This window comes from Leopardus geoffroyi, chromosome D2, assembly GCF_018350155.1.
Source record: "Leopardus geoffroyi isolate Oge1 chromosome D2, O.geoffroyi_Oge1_pat1.0, whole genome shotgun sequence".
Classification (NCBI taxonomy): Eukaryota; Metazoa; Chordata; class Mammalia; order Carnivora; family Felidae; genus Leopardus; species Leopardus geoffroyi.
Genome location: NC_059334.1, coordinates 85,392,618 through 85,407,869, shown reverse-complemented (window position 1 = coordinate 85,407,869; position 15,252 = coordinate 85,392,618). Strand labels below are relative to the sequence as shown.

Genomic DNA, 15,252 nt, shown 5'->3' with positions numbered 1-15,252 from the left:
GGTGGTTGTATGTGTGCATATATATTTAAAGCAACATATATCCCTCAAGACTTGAAGTTTATCGAACGCAGTACTAGAAGTCCTAGCCACAGCGATTAGACCACAAAAAGAAATAAAAGGCATTCAAATTGGTAAGGAAGACGTAAAGCTTTCGCTACTTGCAGACGACAAGATACCATATACAGAAAACCCTGAAGACTCCACCAAAAAACTACTAGAACCGATAAATGAATTCAGTAAAGTCGCAGGATACAAAATCAATGTTCTGATATCTGTTGCATTCCTATACGCCGATAATGAAGCAGTGCAAACTGAAATTAAGAGAAGAATCCAGTTTACAATGGCACCAAAAACAATAAGATACCTAGGAATAAACTTAACCAAAGAGGGGAAAGGCCTGTACTCTGAAAACCAGAACACCGATGAAAGAAATTCAAGATGATGCAAACAACTGGAAAGACATTCCCTGCTCTATTGTTAAAATATTCATATTACCCAGAGCAATTTAATGCAATCTCTATCAAAATAACAACAGTTTTCACAGCACTGGAACAAGCAATCCTAAAACTTGTATGGAACCACAAAAGACCCCAAGTGGCTAAAGCAATCTTGAGAAAGAAAAATAAAACTGAAGGTATCATAATTCCAGACTTTACTTATCCTACAAAGCTGTAGTAATCAGAACAGTATGGTACTGGCACAAAAATGGACACACAAATCAATGGAATACAGTAGACAACTCGGAAATAAACCCACAATTCTATGGCCAATTAATCTTTGGCAAGGCAAGAATACGCAATGGGAAAATGTCTCTTCAACAAATGGTGCTGGGAAATCTGGACAGCTACATGCAAAACAATGAAACTGGACCACTTTCTCACACCATGCACAAAAACAAACTCAAAATGGATTAAAGACCTAAGTATGAAACCTGAAATCATAAAATCCTAGAAGAGAGCATAGGCAGTAATTTCTCTGATGCTGGCCGCAGCAACTTATGTCTCCTGAGGCAAGGGAAAAATAAACAAAAGCAAACTATTGAGACTTTATGAAAATAGAAACTTTCTGCACAGCGAAGGAAACAATCAACAAAACTAAAAGGCACCCTAATGAATGGGAGAAGGTATTTGCAAATAACATATCCAATAAGGGTTTAGTATCCAAAACATACAAAGAACTTCTACAACCCAAATAACAATGCAGTTAAAAAATGGGAAGACAAGGGGCGCCTGGGTGGTTCAGTCGGTTGAGCATCCAACATCGGCTCAGGTCATGATCTCGTGGTTTGTGAGTTCAAGCCCCACGTCGGGCTCCATGCAGACAGCTCAGAGCCTGGAGCCAGCTTCGGATTCTGTGTCTCCCTCTCTCTCTCTCTGTCCCTTCCCCACTCAAGCTCTGTCTCTCTCTGTCTCTCAAAAATTAATAAACATTAAAATTTTTTTTAAATAAAAAAAATGGGAAGACATGAGCAGACATCTTTCCAAAGAAGACGTCCAGATGGCCAAGAGACACATGAAAAGATGCTCGACGTCACCCATCATGAGGGAAATGCAAAGCAGAACCACGATGAGATCTTCCCTCACACCTGTCAGGATGTGGCTCAAATCAGAAACACAAGAAGTAGTAAGTGTCGGCGAGGACGTGGAGAAAGGGGAATCCTCTTACACTGTTGATGGGAATGCAAACTGGTGCAGCCACTCTGGAAAATGGTATAGAGGGTCTCCAGAAATTAGAGGGTAAAATTACTCTGCTTTCCAGCAACCGCACTACTAGGCGGTTGGGCGGTTACCCAAAAAGTACAAAAACAATGATTCAAACAGACACATGCACCACAATGTTTATATAAAGCAGCATTATCTACAATAGCCAAAATAGGGAAGCAGCCCAAGTGTTCATCAATGGATGAATGGATAAAGAAGATGTGGTGTATGTATACAATGGAACGTTATTCTGCCATAAAGAACAATGAAACCTTGCCATTTGCAACAACATGAATGGAGCTAGGGAGCGTAATGCTAAATTAAATAAGTCAGAGAAAAGACAAAGACCATATGATTTCACTCATATGTGAAATTCAAGAGTTTATTTTGAGAGAGAGCAGGTGAGAATGAGTCAACGTGTGAATGGGGGAGGGGCAGAGAGAGGGGGAGAGAAAGAGACTCCAAAGCAGGCTCCGCACTCTCAGCACAGAGCCACACGTGGGGCTCGAACCCATGCACTGTGAGATCACGACCTGAGCTGAAATCAAGAGTCAGATGCTCAACCAACTGAAGGCATCCCAGGCGCCCTTCATATGTGAAATTTAAGAAGCAAAGAAGCAAAGGAAAAACAGAGAGACAGAAACCAAGAAACAGACTTTTAATTACAGAAAATAAACTGGTGGTTGCCAGAGGGCAGATGGTGGGGGGAAAGGGGAAACAGGTGATGGGGATCAAGGTACATTTGTCATGACGAACGCTCGGCAATTTACGCAAGTGCTGAATCACTAAACTGCACACCTGAAACTGACAGAACACTGCATGTTAACTATACTGGAATTTAATCTAAAAACTTAATAAAAGGGGCACCTGGGTGGCTCAGCCGGTTGAGGGTCTGACTTCGGCTCAGGTCATGATCGCATGGCTCGTGGGTTCGAGCCCCGTGTCGGGCTCACTGCTGTCAGTGCAGAGCCCGCTTCGGACCTTCTGTCCACCGCCCCCCCCCCACCCCTTCCTCACATGTGCTCTCTCTTAAAAATAAATAAATCTTTTTATAAACTTAATAATAAAAAAGCTCTTGTTTGTGACCTTTACAAAATTAGTACCGTGCCCCAGGCAGTCTCCCGCAGCCTGCTTTGTGGACTCGTGACCCTGAGACTCGCCCACACTGTGGCACGGAGCTCTACTCACTCTCCAAGTGGTGCGATTTCCACTATGCACGTACCTGTCCTTCTCTGGACGGGTGTCTGGACTGACCACCGTTTTCACTCTTGCACCCAGGCCTGGCTTCTGGGCACACACCAGACTCCCTGGGGAGTGTGCCTGGGGGAGAAATGGCTGGGCTAGGACACCAGAGGGTAACCCCACAAGACCGTGCAAAGTCACTGCACACACAGCACAGACTAACTGCCCTTTTCCAGGTCTTACAGGGGCTCTTCTTCAGGTTCCTGGAACGTTAACCATAGTCAGCTCTTAGCGTGCACGGACATTTGTGGGTGTTCAAGAGTTGATTCTAGAATGAGAAGTAGGAGAGCTTCGCTGCCCAGTGGGATCAGGACCGATGTTGAGGTGGTGGCCTTGGGCTTCACGTCTTCATAGCTGGATTGTTTGGGAGCAAAACACTAATCCTTCTTGTGGGGGGAAATGCAACCTATCACGGCGTGTTGTAAGGATCGCAGCCCCCAGTTCTGATGAGGGATGAAAATGTCAGCGTTTTGTTGGTAACGTCCTGTATTTACTAAAGTGCTCTCTGAAGAGGCCTGTGACAAAGAAGGCTCCGTCGTGCCAACACAGGGACCGCCATTTGACCAGACCTTACAAGGTGTTGGGTCTCAGCGCTCAGTGTGCAAAGTGCCAAGATGGACGATGCCCAGGGGAAGGCCCCACAGGGTGTTGGAGGGCACCCAGAGGTCTCTCTTAAAATGAAGGACTTGCCAGAAGGTTCCCAGAATGCTCAGGAAGCTGGCTTTTCACCTCTGCGAGTCCCTGGTTCTTTTCTGTGTTGTTCGGGCACAAATTCTAGAAACACTTCTTTTCAGAAACTTCTCCTTGTAGTTGGTTTGTCGAAAGCAGGTTCCCGCAAGCGTGGCCAGAATGCCCAGCCACGAACCGCGTGGCTCAGGCTTCACAGTTCTCGAAGCCGGCTCCAACCTGCGGACAAGCTTCCGTCAGATGCCTGCTTCCCCGGGCAGTGCCCTCTGTAAGTGTGGGTCTCCCGGACCGCCTCGTGGTCACTTCTGCCCCGGCAACGGCTCTCTCTGTTCACCCGCTGCCGTGTTTTTCCAGCTGCGAGAAGAGCTTCTGGGGGAGTTCTTCCAATAACCATCATCTTGATCTTAAATGTAAACATTGTCACCGTGGTTCAAAGAGAGATTAATGGTTTGCTGACGGCTCCATACGTCCTGAGGAAATGACGCGCCAGAGGGACACGCCATCGCCATCTTATTTCCAATGCCAGTGGAGAATCCACACCCACACGTGGCCGCGGGTGTCCCTGGGACTCACGGTAGGTGCTGCCCAGGTCTGGGGCTTGGATCTATTTTCTGAGCAACTTGCCACCTGAGAAGGAAGTGTGGCATTTGTCCCCTAAAGAGGGACACAGGAGAAAGGGCTGAGTGCCAGCTCTGCCCTCGGTGCAAACTTTGAGGCCACGGCTGGAGCTCCGTTCCAGGGACAAGATGGCAGGAGGCTCACACAGGTTTGCGTGAGACGGCCTGTGGCACTCAGCCACTCGTGATCTGCAGCCCAGCCCCAGGCCCCTCCGGCCCACTCTCTCTGGTTCCCCGAGCTGCTGCTCACACCAACTCCAGGTCGTGTGCTAGCAAGGCAAATCGACTCTGACCAGTTCACCCACTCTTGAACCCACGCCTGCTTCCACCTGCAAAGCAGCGCGGGACACGCTGTGGGCGGCCCTGGGGCTAGGGACGGCCCCTCTTGCTTAGGTCTGGGCCTCAAACTACCACACCGTCTTGACAAAGCCAGGCCCGCGGCCCCGTCAGGGCTGTGGCCTGAGTGTCAATACCAGGAGGACCGGCCAATTATACTCCACATCTGAATTCCTTATATTTTCTAAGTGTTCTACACTAATTAGTGAGTCCTGTTAGCTCTAAGGGTTAGTAGCTTCTCTAAGAAGACACAGCGACGTTAAGCGACTTACCTAATTATGTAAAACACGGGATGCAGAGACGAGCAGGCTTCTCCGCCAGGCAAGACGCCTCCGTTCTCATGGGTCCCCAGGGTGCCGGTGATGCAGTCCTGGCCTCGAGGACAGCGGGGTGCTAGGTGAGGTCCCCGTGATCTCCTTGGGGCCTGCGCTCCTCACAGCCTATCTCCCCTGGCAGGAACTCGGGTCTTGTGGCCGTTCCCTGCATGGGGCGCTGGGCGAACTTCAGTGACAAAGGAGGGATTCAGAAAAGTCCACCATCCCAGGGCAGTAAGTGAGGAAAGGCTGTAAGAGGAGGCAGGTCTTTGCAGACCTAGGGGGCTCCCGCCAGACAAAGTCAGGGCTGCCGGGGCCGTGGTGTCCCCTGATGCCTGTGAGGCCTGCCATGCACTGCTCTCCTGATTGCCATCTGGAACTTCACCCAGAGCTGACTCCACACGTCACCGCACCCCCGGTGGCAAGAGTGTCGGCCCTCCCCCTTGCCCGACCATCACCACTGCCCTCTGGGCCCCTGGTTTCCTCTGCTCTAAGGTGCTTGGAGCTCCTTCTACTTGAAAGGCCTTCCATGTCCTGTCCAGCAATAACAGGTACAGTGCATGCCCTGCCTCCTCCAGGAAGCCCCTTTTGATTTTCTGAGAAAGCATGCCCTGAGCTGGGTCCTTCTCATATTGGTGTCACATGGCCCATCTATGTGGAGGCTGCCTGCCCTCCCACCGCCCCCGCCCCCCCCGCCATGACCTCATCTGGGGCATTCTCATCTACCGGCCCTGAGAAGTGTGACAGGCATGTCGTCTTGAGATTAGACTGCAGCAACCAGTACGGTCTTAAGACATCTGTCGGGGGGCCCTTCTTAACCCAGTAAATACACTGTTCTTATAATCAGAGCCATTAGCACATTTCCGTTGCAAAAATTTAGAATACACAGAGAAACACAGAAAAGAAGTTTCAACTACTCATGCTGAGTGATCACTGTAGTGCCTTGCTCCGCAGACGGTTTTTTTTTTTTTTAAACAAGATCTACCATTTATGCATACGTCATGTCTGCGCATCATCGCCATCTTTCCCCAGCACGATGGGCACGAGATTCCTGGCTTGAGGAGCTTCTGGGAGAGAGTTCAAACGTGGTGCTGTTCTCGCAGCAAGGAGGATGCCACAGCGGCTCAAGTTCAGAGGCAGCGTTATGGACGTCGGCTGAGTGTAGCCCGAGGCCCCTTGCTGGGAGGGCAGGCTTGGAGAGACCCTCCTGGACTGGGGTGCCGGTGGGATAGGGAAGGGGCAGGTGGGACCCACAGTCAGCCACAAAGGCACCTGCGACGCCCCGGCAGGTTCGGGCCGAGCCCACCACAGGGTTCCATCCCTTCCCGGGAAACCCTGCTCATCTATATCTGAGACCCATTCGCTGGAAACTACAGAGTACCTGTCACGCTGCCTCCTGGTGCAGAAGTCCGATGTTTGCGTGGAGAGGTACCGACAGCTACATCCCTCTTGGTGTTGTAATGTTCAGATGCGTCACGTGGAAGAGAAGGCAGCTTTAGGTAAATGCGGGTTCTCGGCCCTGCGTGGAGCGTCCTGGTCTGGAGACGGAGCGGGAGGAGTCGGGTGCCTCGGCCGCAGGGGAGCGGAGCCACGTGCTCAAAGCAAACGCCCTCCCTGGCGCTCGATGTGCCTCTGGCGGAGGTCCCGTGGAGGCCCAGATGTGCGTCTGTCTGGAGCCGGGTGACTCTGAGTCCACGGCTGGAGGACACAGTCGGCCCTCCAGACAACGACCACACACACTTGCACGTGCACCCTGGAGGCCAGCAGGTGGCTTTGCTTCTCTTCCGGGGTTACAGGTAAGAGAGAACTGACTTTCCAGCCCCCGGGGTGGGGGACCCCTTGGCGTAACGTAGAACATCAAACGTGTGAGCACTCTGGAGTCAGAGTGGTAGGGAGGAACCGGAACTCTCCTCCCTTCTTGGGGAGAGAGAGAGGGAAAAGATTCAGCAACTGTCAGAGGTACGATCTCTAGCTTTTCTCAGCACCACTACATGTTTAAAGTAACTTGGTCTGCATTACATAGAATGTGTTTTCTGTCATAAAATCGTAGAATAGTTTATCCTAATTTTTTAAATTTTTACTCATTTATTTATTTTAAATTAAAAAAAATTTTTTTAACGCTTATTCATTTTTGAGAGACAGAGAGAGAGAGTATGAGCAGGGAAGGGGCAGAGAGAGAGGGAGACACAGAAACAGAAGCGGGCTCCAGGCTCTGAGCTGTCAGCACAGAGCCCGACACGGGGCTCAAACTCGCGGACCACGAGATCACGACCTGAGCCGAAGCCGGCCATTCAACCCACTGAGCCACCCAAGCAACCCTGTAATAGTTTATTCTAACAAAATTATAAAGTTCTTAGCTGAATGTCCCCCCTGCCCGCCAGGCACCATGCTGCCTACCTCTGTCTCAGCCCTTGTTGTCACCCAGAGTCAGAGATGGGGCAGGTCCTTCGTGGTCTGCAGGGGGGGCCGAGGCAGTGGCGAGGGCGGGGACATGGACCCCGGGCGGCTCTTGGCCACTGCTCTGGACGCACCTGTTTCTGGGAAAAGCAGCAGAGTCACAGGCTTCCAGTGCAGAAAGCAATGAGGCTGGCACATCCCTGCCTTTCACATCTTCCACTGTTGACAGCTTCTGTTTTACAAACGCATTGAGAAACAGGGGAAAATGCCTCCTGCCCTCATGGGGTAACCTGATAAACGAGATTTTAGTTGTTCTGTCCCAATGTCTGTACCGCCACCACCCCCTCCGATGCTCCCGGCTGTGGGCCCTTGTGCTCGGGCCCCTTCTCCACTCAGATGGTGTCTTGCTTTACACCCCTTCCCCCCTGGCCTTCAGGTGTCTGCACACAAATGCCCGCGAGGAGGCCCCAGACCAGGGCAGGCTCCCAAGGTGGCCCTGGAGGGTCGGCATGGCCACGTGCGGTTGGCGAGGACCCATCCCAGGGCCCCGCGGAGGTGGTGGATGAGTGAGGGCCTCTTGCCAGCACCCCCGCACCCCCGGTCAGCCCCGCGTGGTGCTGGGACCGGCTCTGGCCAGCCAGGGTTTTCTGGTAATGTTCATCCACTGCTGCTTTCGGAAGCCAGCTGGGAAGTAAATGATGCTGGGTGGTGATTTCCAAATTCCCTATCAGACACATTCTCTGCCACTCTAGAACTCGAAAGCCATACTCTGGACAGAACCAATGATGACACCAGAATCTCGAGGAATCATGCCCAAGAAAACAGCTCCTCCCCATTCCTGAGGCATGTGCCCAATGCATGCAACTGTGCAGCACAGACCTGCTCTGATGCCAGCGAGAAAAGTCCCCTGTCACCCACAGCTTCCCGCGGGGCCCCTGAGCCAGGCTCTTGGGGGAGTTGGCACAGCCTCAGGAGATGGGATGGAAAAGCAGGTACGTAAATCAGAATGCACCCAGGCGGAGCCCTCTCCAGATCCTCCCATGTACCTGCACGCCCCCCTCTGCCAGGGCTGAGGCCTGACTCGAGCCAAGAAAGCTGGTGGGGAGACACTAAGCTCCACCTAGGAGTCTGCTGCCCCTGTGATCTGCTCCCACAGGGCCTAGTGTAGGTAAGTTAAGCCATGAAGACCCTAAGAAAGAGAGCCCTTGGCCAAACGTAAGGTGATCCCATTCTTTTGGGCTGGGGACAGACAGCTGTTCCCTCCACGTTATGGACTCTGGCCTACAAGCACTGCTTCACAATGTCTCATCAGAACCGTGACTGTCCCTTGAAGACAGCCCGTGGGGGCTGGCATAGCATAGCTGTGCCCACCCCTTCTATGAACCAGACACTTCAAATGTCACTTCTTCTTGGATCCTGTGCTTTTTCCAGGAAAGCAAACAAAAATCAATAGAAACACTCCTGGAAACTTCCTTGGGAACACCCTCTTCAAATGGAGAACTTCCTTCCTGAGCAACACAGGGTCCCCTGTCAGCCTGTCTCTACCACGTTGTTGGCCCAGACCCAGGGGGCTGTCAGAAGCCAAATCCCACCCGTGGGGTCTCAACTTGGGTTCTAGAGGTCCTCGGAGAGGCTGGGGGTCACAGGACGGGCACCCACAGCACCAGGCGGGAATTGCAGATACCAGGGCTCTTGAGTTTCCAAAACACTGAGAATGGCTCCTCTCTCCCTCCTTGCAGAAGTCACACATGCCCCCAATCACACCGGTGTAGCCCCTGGTGTGAGGAAGGGGCTCAGAAGACCCCTTCTGCAGAGAAAGCGGTCACGCACACACAGTAGAACCTTCCAGCCCCTTCTTCTTGGGGCAGGTACATACACTGTGAGGCTTTGTGCCAACTTTCCTTCCCTGAGCCAGAGGCGGGCCGTCCAGGAAGATACACAGAGGATGAGGCTAATCACCTCACCCCTTCCCGAATCAACGTCCCGACGGATTTGACCCGGTCTCTTACTGATGGACCGTCGGAGTGATTCCTTTTTTAGTATCATAAGCACAACTTTGAGGAACGTTCTCCACCACTCCTGTTTCTTTGGAGGGATGATTCTGTTACTGCTACCTTTACTTTTATGTGGCCTGGAGAGTCTTCTGGGCTGTCACACAGGACAGTCTCTCCAAGGTGAGCCCCATCCTGGCTGCGGTGCAAACTCCACCCCGAGGACCTGCCTGCGTCAGGTTGGGTGCTGACCACGCCTTCCCTGGTCCTGTTCTCCCCCCAAGTCCCTCTTCTGGCTCTGCAATGCACTTGCCTGTAGCCTTAGACAAGTCCTGAAACCTTGGGCCTGTTTCCCTACCTGTAGGACAGAGGAAGTAGTGGGATCAGCTCTATTCAAGGTAGAGCCTGTCTCTACCAGCTCATGGAACGTGGGCCATGGGATCTGCTGGGCTCAAGAAAGGTTAGGAAGCAGGTAGGAGATGGGGGTCTGTGCCAGGAAAGGCTGTCGGCAGAGGGTGGGGCAGGGTGGGGCAGGGACTATGGTGCCAAAGCATGAGGCATGGGCGGCTCCGGGTGAATTGAGGCCCTGCTGATTGGGGTGGCAGGTAGAGGATGGCCTTGCCTGTGGGCCTGGGGCCGGCGTCCAGGCCTTGCTGTCCCCAGGAGCTCTGCTCAGCCTACGAGCAGACAGACAAGCAATCCTCGGCAAAATGGTGGCTGTGCTTGGAGGAAAAGGACAGGACAGAGGATGGAGAGCTGGCTGTCCCAGCAGGTGTCTTGGGAGGCCTCCCCAGGGTGGGGCACAGGGGGCAGAGCATTCTGAGGGGAGCACTCCTGCAGGGAGGTCCATGCGGACCCCACCTCCTGGGAGAAGGGGCAGAGTGGCCATGGGTGACAGGGACACGAGAGCCTGCCTGGCAGAGGAAGCTGGGAGCCGTGTGTCTGGGCGCACACCCAGGGGCTCTGCTGAGGTCTGAGAGGCAGTCGGGTGCAGGGCGGGCCCGGCGCATGCTGGCCCGTAGGTTCTGGGGAGACCATGCTCATGGGCAGTCCCAGCAGAATGCCACGTGCAGCCAGTGCCTCGCTGGCAGGGCTGGTTTATGCCACCTGAGCCCAGAGTACCTGTGCACCTGCATGGAGAGAGAGGTCCCGGCTCCAAGAAAGGGTTCCGGCAGTGCCGGGCGTTTCCCAGGAGTCAGGGCAAGATGCGAACCCACGCCAGGAGGGAGGCGGCGTCCCAGCAGATGCGTCCTAACAGGAGGAGACAGGTTGCCTTGGGCCTTGGTCAAGAGCTGGGTCCAGCCACGAGAGGAACACGGGACGCCCCCGGAGGCAAGCGTTAACAGGGGCTGAAGGAGGCCCCTCTGTGGGGCAGCCAGCCCCCACCTGTCCCAGGCCGGCTGCACCGGCCGCTCCCCCTGCCCTCCTCAGCGGCAGCTGTGCACAGCCTTCCGGTGAGCCCCGACGTCGCTCACGCTCCAGGCTCGCTACCTGACACCTGTCCGCGGCTGGGACGGGCTGAAAGGCACCTTGTGGAGATAGTGCAGGGGGTGCCCTGGCGTCTTGGGCCCCAGGCTCACCGCTGGCTTCTGCACCTGGTCACTCAGGACCGAGACCCTGGAATCAGGAAGGAGACCCTGGACTGGTGTCCCTAGATAACCTGGACCAAATCTAGTGGCAAGGAGTGCACGGAAACCCGCACGGCAGAGCTGGCCTGAGGTCCCTGCTCCGTCCTTTCCTCTCACTGGGCTCCCTGCTGCCCCTCACCTGCCCTGTGCTGCTGTGCGTGGGGGCTGAGGAGTGACGATCTGCACGAGTGGCTCCCTGATCCCCACACTTACCCGAGGGCCACGCCGCCCCAGGCCTTTCCACGTACGGGCGGTGAGGCTGGACCATCTGCACGCCACCTGGAACAGAGACACACCCTCTGGTGGCCAGGAGGGGTCCTGAGGAACAGACTGTGGTTCCTGGGCACAGCCCTCCTCGGGGGCCTCCTCTCTCCTTTCCAGACGCCTGTTCCACCCAGTTCAAGGTTGGCACGGACATCTGCAGACACCGTCCTCACAGAGGTGGAGGCTGTGTGTCTGGGCGTGGTCATGTGTTCAGTGGACTGGGGCTCTGTGACCTCTGAAGGCACAGGGTCAGGGGCTGGGACACTCTGGGCCCACACTCTCTGCCCTGGGTGTAGCCCTTGGCCAGGCTAAGATGCTCCCAGGCACGGCTGGAGGAGGGTGAACACAGAGACGGAGGGCCTCTGCTGGGGACAAGGGAGGAACCACAGCCTGCTGCTGTGTCCCAGGAGAGGGATGGGGACCCACTGGCATGGGGCCCGGGGGCTCTGAGGACCACCCACAGTGGAACAGGGTCTCTGGAAGGCACTGCCCTCCCACCCCAAAGTGGGAGGCTGTCTGTGCACCTGTGTGCAGGGCCTGGGTGGCCTCTTCATTCCACGACCAGACTGACTTCCAGCCAACAGCTCTTCCACCGGCTCTGTGGGAGCTAGCTCCAGAATGTTCTAGAATGTTCCATTTCTGGCTCAGGACTTTTCTTCCATCCACCTCACCTGACTGGAGTCTCTGACGGGGCCAGTAAGGTGGACAGTGTGGTCAGGTGTGGTCATGGCTACTGCTCTGCCCTCTTCAGCAAGGGTCTCAGCTGAGGCGAGTAACCTGTGAGCCCAGACTTAAGCTGTCCCGCACATTTGATGGGGTCATCAGGGCAGGGTCACCTGGGGAGGCTGCATAGGAAGAGAGGATCACAGCCAAAGCCTGTGAAGCCACGAAAGCCCTTTTCCCAAGAAAAATGGTCTAAATTGTGGTACAGAAGACCACTTGAGGGAGAATACTGAGATTCTAGAAAGAGCAGAACTACCGTGAAGAGAACCTCCTAGGAACACCTGCCCATACGAGGTTTGAATTTGAGTACAGCAAAGGGTGGGCTCCCCAGGCCGGTGCATCCAGATGGCAGGTATGGGTTCACGGGCCTGCCAAGCCACAGCCCTCTTCCCAGCTCACGGGCTGTCCCCCGGCTCACGTTCCTGCCCTCGTCTTTCAACGTGCCCAGGACCCCGCTCTCGACTCTTGCTGATGAGAGCAATGGGGCCGAAGCAGCCCCACCCCACCACCTCCTTCCGGGGGCGGGGGGACTGTCTGGGGGGTGCTGGGAGCTGTGGGCTGTGTCCAGGGATACACAGCGTGACCCCATCCCCGGATGCAGACGCCCCGCAGAGCGCAGCAAGTGCGACAGGAACTCAGCAATACCTGAAGGACAAGAGGAGGAAAGATGGACCCGGAAGGCCCACCCGGAGCAGCGAGAACACAGAAGGGTGGAAGGGCCAGGTCCCCGTAGTCGGCACCCAGACAGGTGTGAACAAGAGGACACAGATGTTCCCCGTTACAGGGGAAGGTCCCCAGGGGAGGCGGCTGCAGGGAGGCCCACAGGACATCCAAGAAGGGCCGCTCCAGCGGGCTAAGCACAGCAGCCACGACGGTGAGGGCTCTGCCCAGACGCGGCCTCTCACACAGAGGTTTCTGCTCAGAGTACTTCCCCTTTCTGGGAGCAAAGCAAGGTGTGTGAAGGAAGCATCCGGAGAACGTGCTGGGCCCAGGTCGAGCTTGCTCTGGCTGGACTGGAACCATCTGGCACTGAGGATTTGCGTTCAGCAGGAGCACCGCACGCTTATCTGGAAGGATCTATATCTGAAGGATCTCCAAGCTGTCACAAGTTTCACACTACCGGGGGGGGGGGGTCCTGTCTCACTCCCCAAAGGAACCCATCCACAAGGGCTGTGAGCTCAGCCCAGCCCCCAGCCTCCTCTGTCCCATGGGCCTCCCTCACCTGGTGGGCCACACACGGCACAGGATGCCCCTCGTGTGGCTGCCAGGTGAGCGGGTGGTCAGGGCTCTCTAGCCTGCTCTCTCGGGCTCTCGACTGATTAAATCCCAAAGATGGCCAGGGCTGGCCCTTCCGTCCTGGGCACAGATTCAGACTCTCCTCTGAAGGTCCCTCGGAGATGTGCCTGGGGCTGGGGGTGCCCCAGGCTCCAGGGCTTTCCCACAGGGCCCGGGGCCCGAACCGCCTGCTGGGGAGTGCAGCCCAGCCCTGCATACCTGCCCCTGCACTGCCTGCCAAGAGCCTCACACAGGCATCCACTTCTGCTCGGAGCCATGGCCGTCAAAACATGCAAAAGCAAGACTTTTTGCACAGTATCACATGTTGCTTAATGTTTGGACACTGATATTTTCTCCAGCTGGGTTTTTCTTAATTTAAGTCAACAAACCAATCTGGAAGCAAACATATTGCTCATGTTTGGGAACCGAACAGAAGTGATGTGTAGCGGGAGACTTAAGGAAAGCCTCAGGTGTGTGTGTGTGTGCGGTGGTGTGCCCGCCGGGGGGGGGGGGGGGGGTTGGACTCCACCTCTGAGAGGCAAGGAAAGAGGGGAGACAAAGTCCCTGGCCTCTCTCCTGTGCCCCTCGCACCCCTCGCCCCAGGAAGGGTGTGCGTGGGCAGGAACCACACATACGAGGAAAAGCCGTGCAGAGCGATCTCCAGGATGGCTGGCAGCCAGCAGAGTCATTTCCGCCCCAGTGGCACCAGAGTTCACAATGACGAGGGCACTGAAGCTCCTTCTCACGTCCTCAGACACGGGGCCCCTGGTCCGGCGGAGCACCGACACCCACAGACGAGCTCGGCTCACCAGGAACCCAGGAAGGCAGCTCAGAACAGGGTGCTGAACACGAGGCTCTGTGAAGGTGCCCTATGGCCCCAGTGCCGCATTTTTCGTGATCGATCTTAACTTCTTCTTCTTGTGGCTTTTTTTCCATGAAAAAACACTGAGACAACTTTAAAGACTCGTTAACGACGTCCTTTCATCAGGCTGGGCTCTGCGTCCTGCAGCGCCTTGCTGTCCGGGCCCCTGGCCTGCGCCTCGCCCCCCAGCCCGCGGAGCCGGCCGGCTGATGGAGGCCAGACGTGCTCGTCTGTCGGCAGCTGGAGCCACGGCGTCCGCGGACCCTGCACAGCTGCCCTCAGCCGCTCACAGACGCGTCGGGACCTGCACTTTCTCCAGGCTCTGGGCCTGCCTTTCAACTGTCACCCCCTTTCCTTCAGACAGACGGACGGACAGACAGCCAGGGGCTGCATGGCAGGGTTCCGTTTAAATCTCCACGTCTTTCAAACTGATAACGGGCAAAATTGATGTGAACTTCAGTTTCCTAAACACAAACTCTCCATCAAACGCTGGCGAACGAGAAAGCAACCGCACACGGGCCGAAGGAGACCAAGCCAAGTTAAATCCCCTTCTGTGACCCCACGGCCAGCACAGCAGCAAGAAAACACGCAAAGGACGCACCGGGACGCCCAGACACGTGGCGGCTCTCGGACCACGGAGAAGGCCTTAGTTTCCCGCCCTTACAGGACAGTGTTCTGAGTGAAATAAACTCTTTCTGTGTGTCCCACGTGAAGTCTTTTGTCACTTCAGAGTCCTCTGTGTGCGGCCTGAAACCCAAATCGCACCAAGACCTCCAGCAAGCTCTGAACAGTCTTCACGTCGATTCGGCTGTGACATCCCACCTGCTCCAACCGTGGCCGAGGCTGGGGCCGGCGCGGCCACCCGTGGTCATGGCTGTGGGTGCCGATGGCAGGAGACACGGCCAGCAGTGCCCGTCTGCCCCTGCCGGGCCCACAGCAGGGAGGACAAGGACATCTGGAGCAGCACGCAGACCCCGCTGGGACCCGCTGGATCGAGCCACCACTTAGGTTTTGAAGCAACCCCCTTGAACAGGGTTTTGTTCCCATATTACAGTTTTGAAGGAAGTTCTGGGACAATGTTGTTGTTCATGACCCAGTTAGACGATGGTTTTGACATAAACACACCTGCACTCGACACGCCTGGCCACCCGAAAGAGGCGACCGTGTGCAGACAGGAGACTTGGAAGAAAACTTGTTCCCAAAGACATTTGGGTTA

At 55.2% G+C, this 15,252-nt stretch overlaps 1 long non-coding RNA gene across 2 annotated transcripts in view; it reads right to left on the bottom strand.

Moving 5' to 3' along the window:
* LOC123577221 overlaps positions 1 to 13,996 on the bottom strand; it is a 39,280-nt gene extending 25,284 nt beyond the window's left edge. The window contains exons 1-4 of one of the 2 annotated variants that reach the window (XR_006701770.1): positions 11,126 to 13,996; positions 7,294 to 7,433; positions 4,855 to 6,813; positions 2,923 to 4,099 (exon numbers count right to left, since the gene is read on the bottom strand). This is a non-coding gene — a long non-coding RNA (uncharacterized LOC123577221). Of the gene's footprint in view, positions 1 to 2,922; positions 4,100 to 4,854; positions 6,814 to 7,293; positions 9,634 to 11,125 lie in introns of those variants that run through there. The other variant, XR_006701769.1, reaches the window with a different exon arrangement.
* Between the last annotated feature and the right edge of the window lie 1,256 nt (positions 13,997 to 15,252).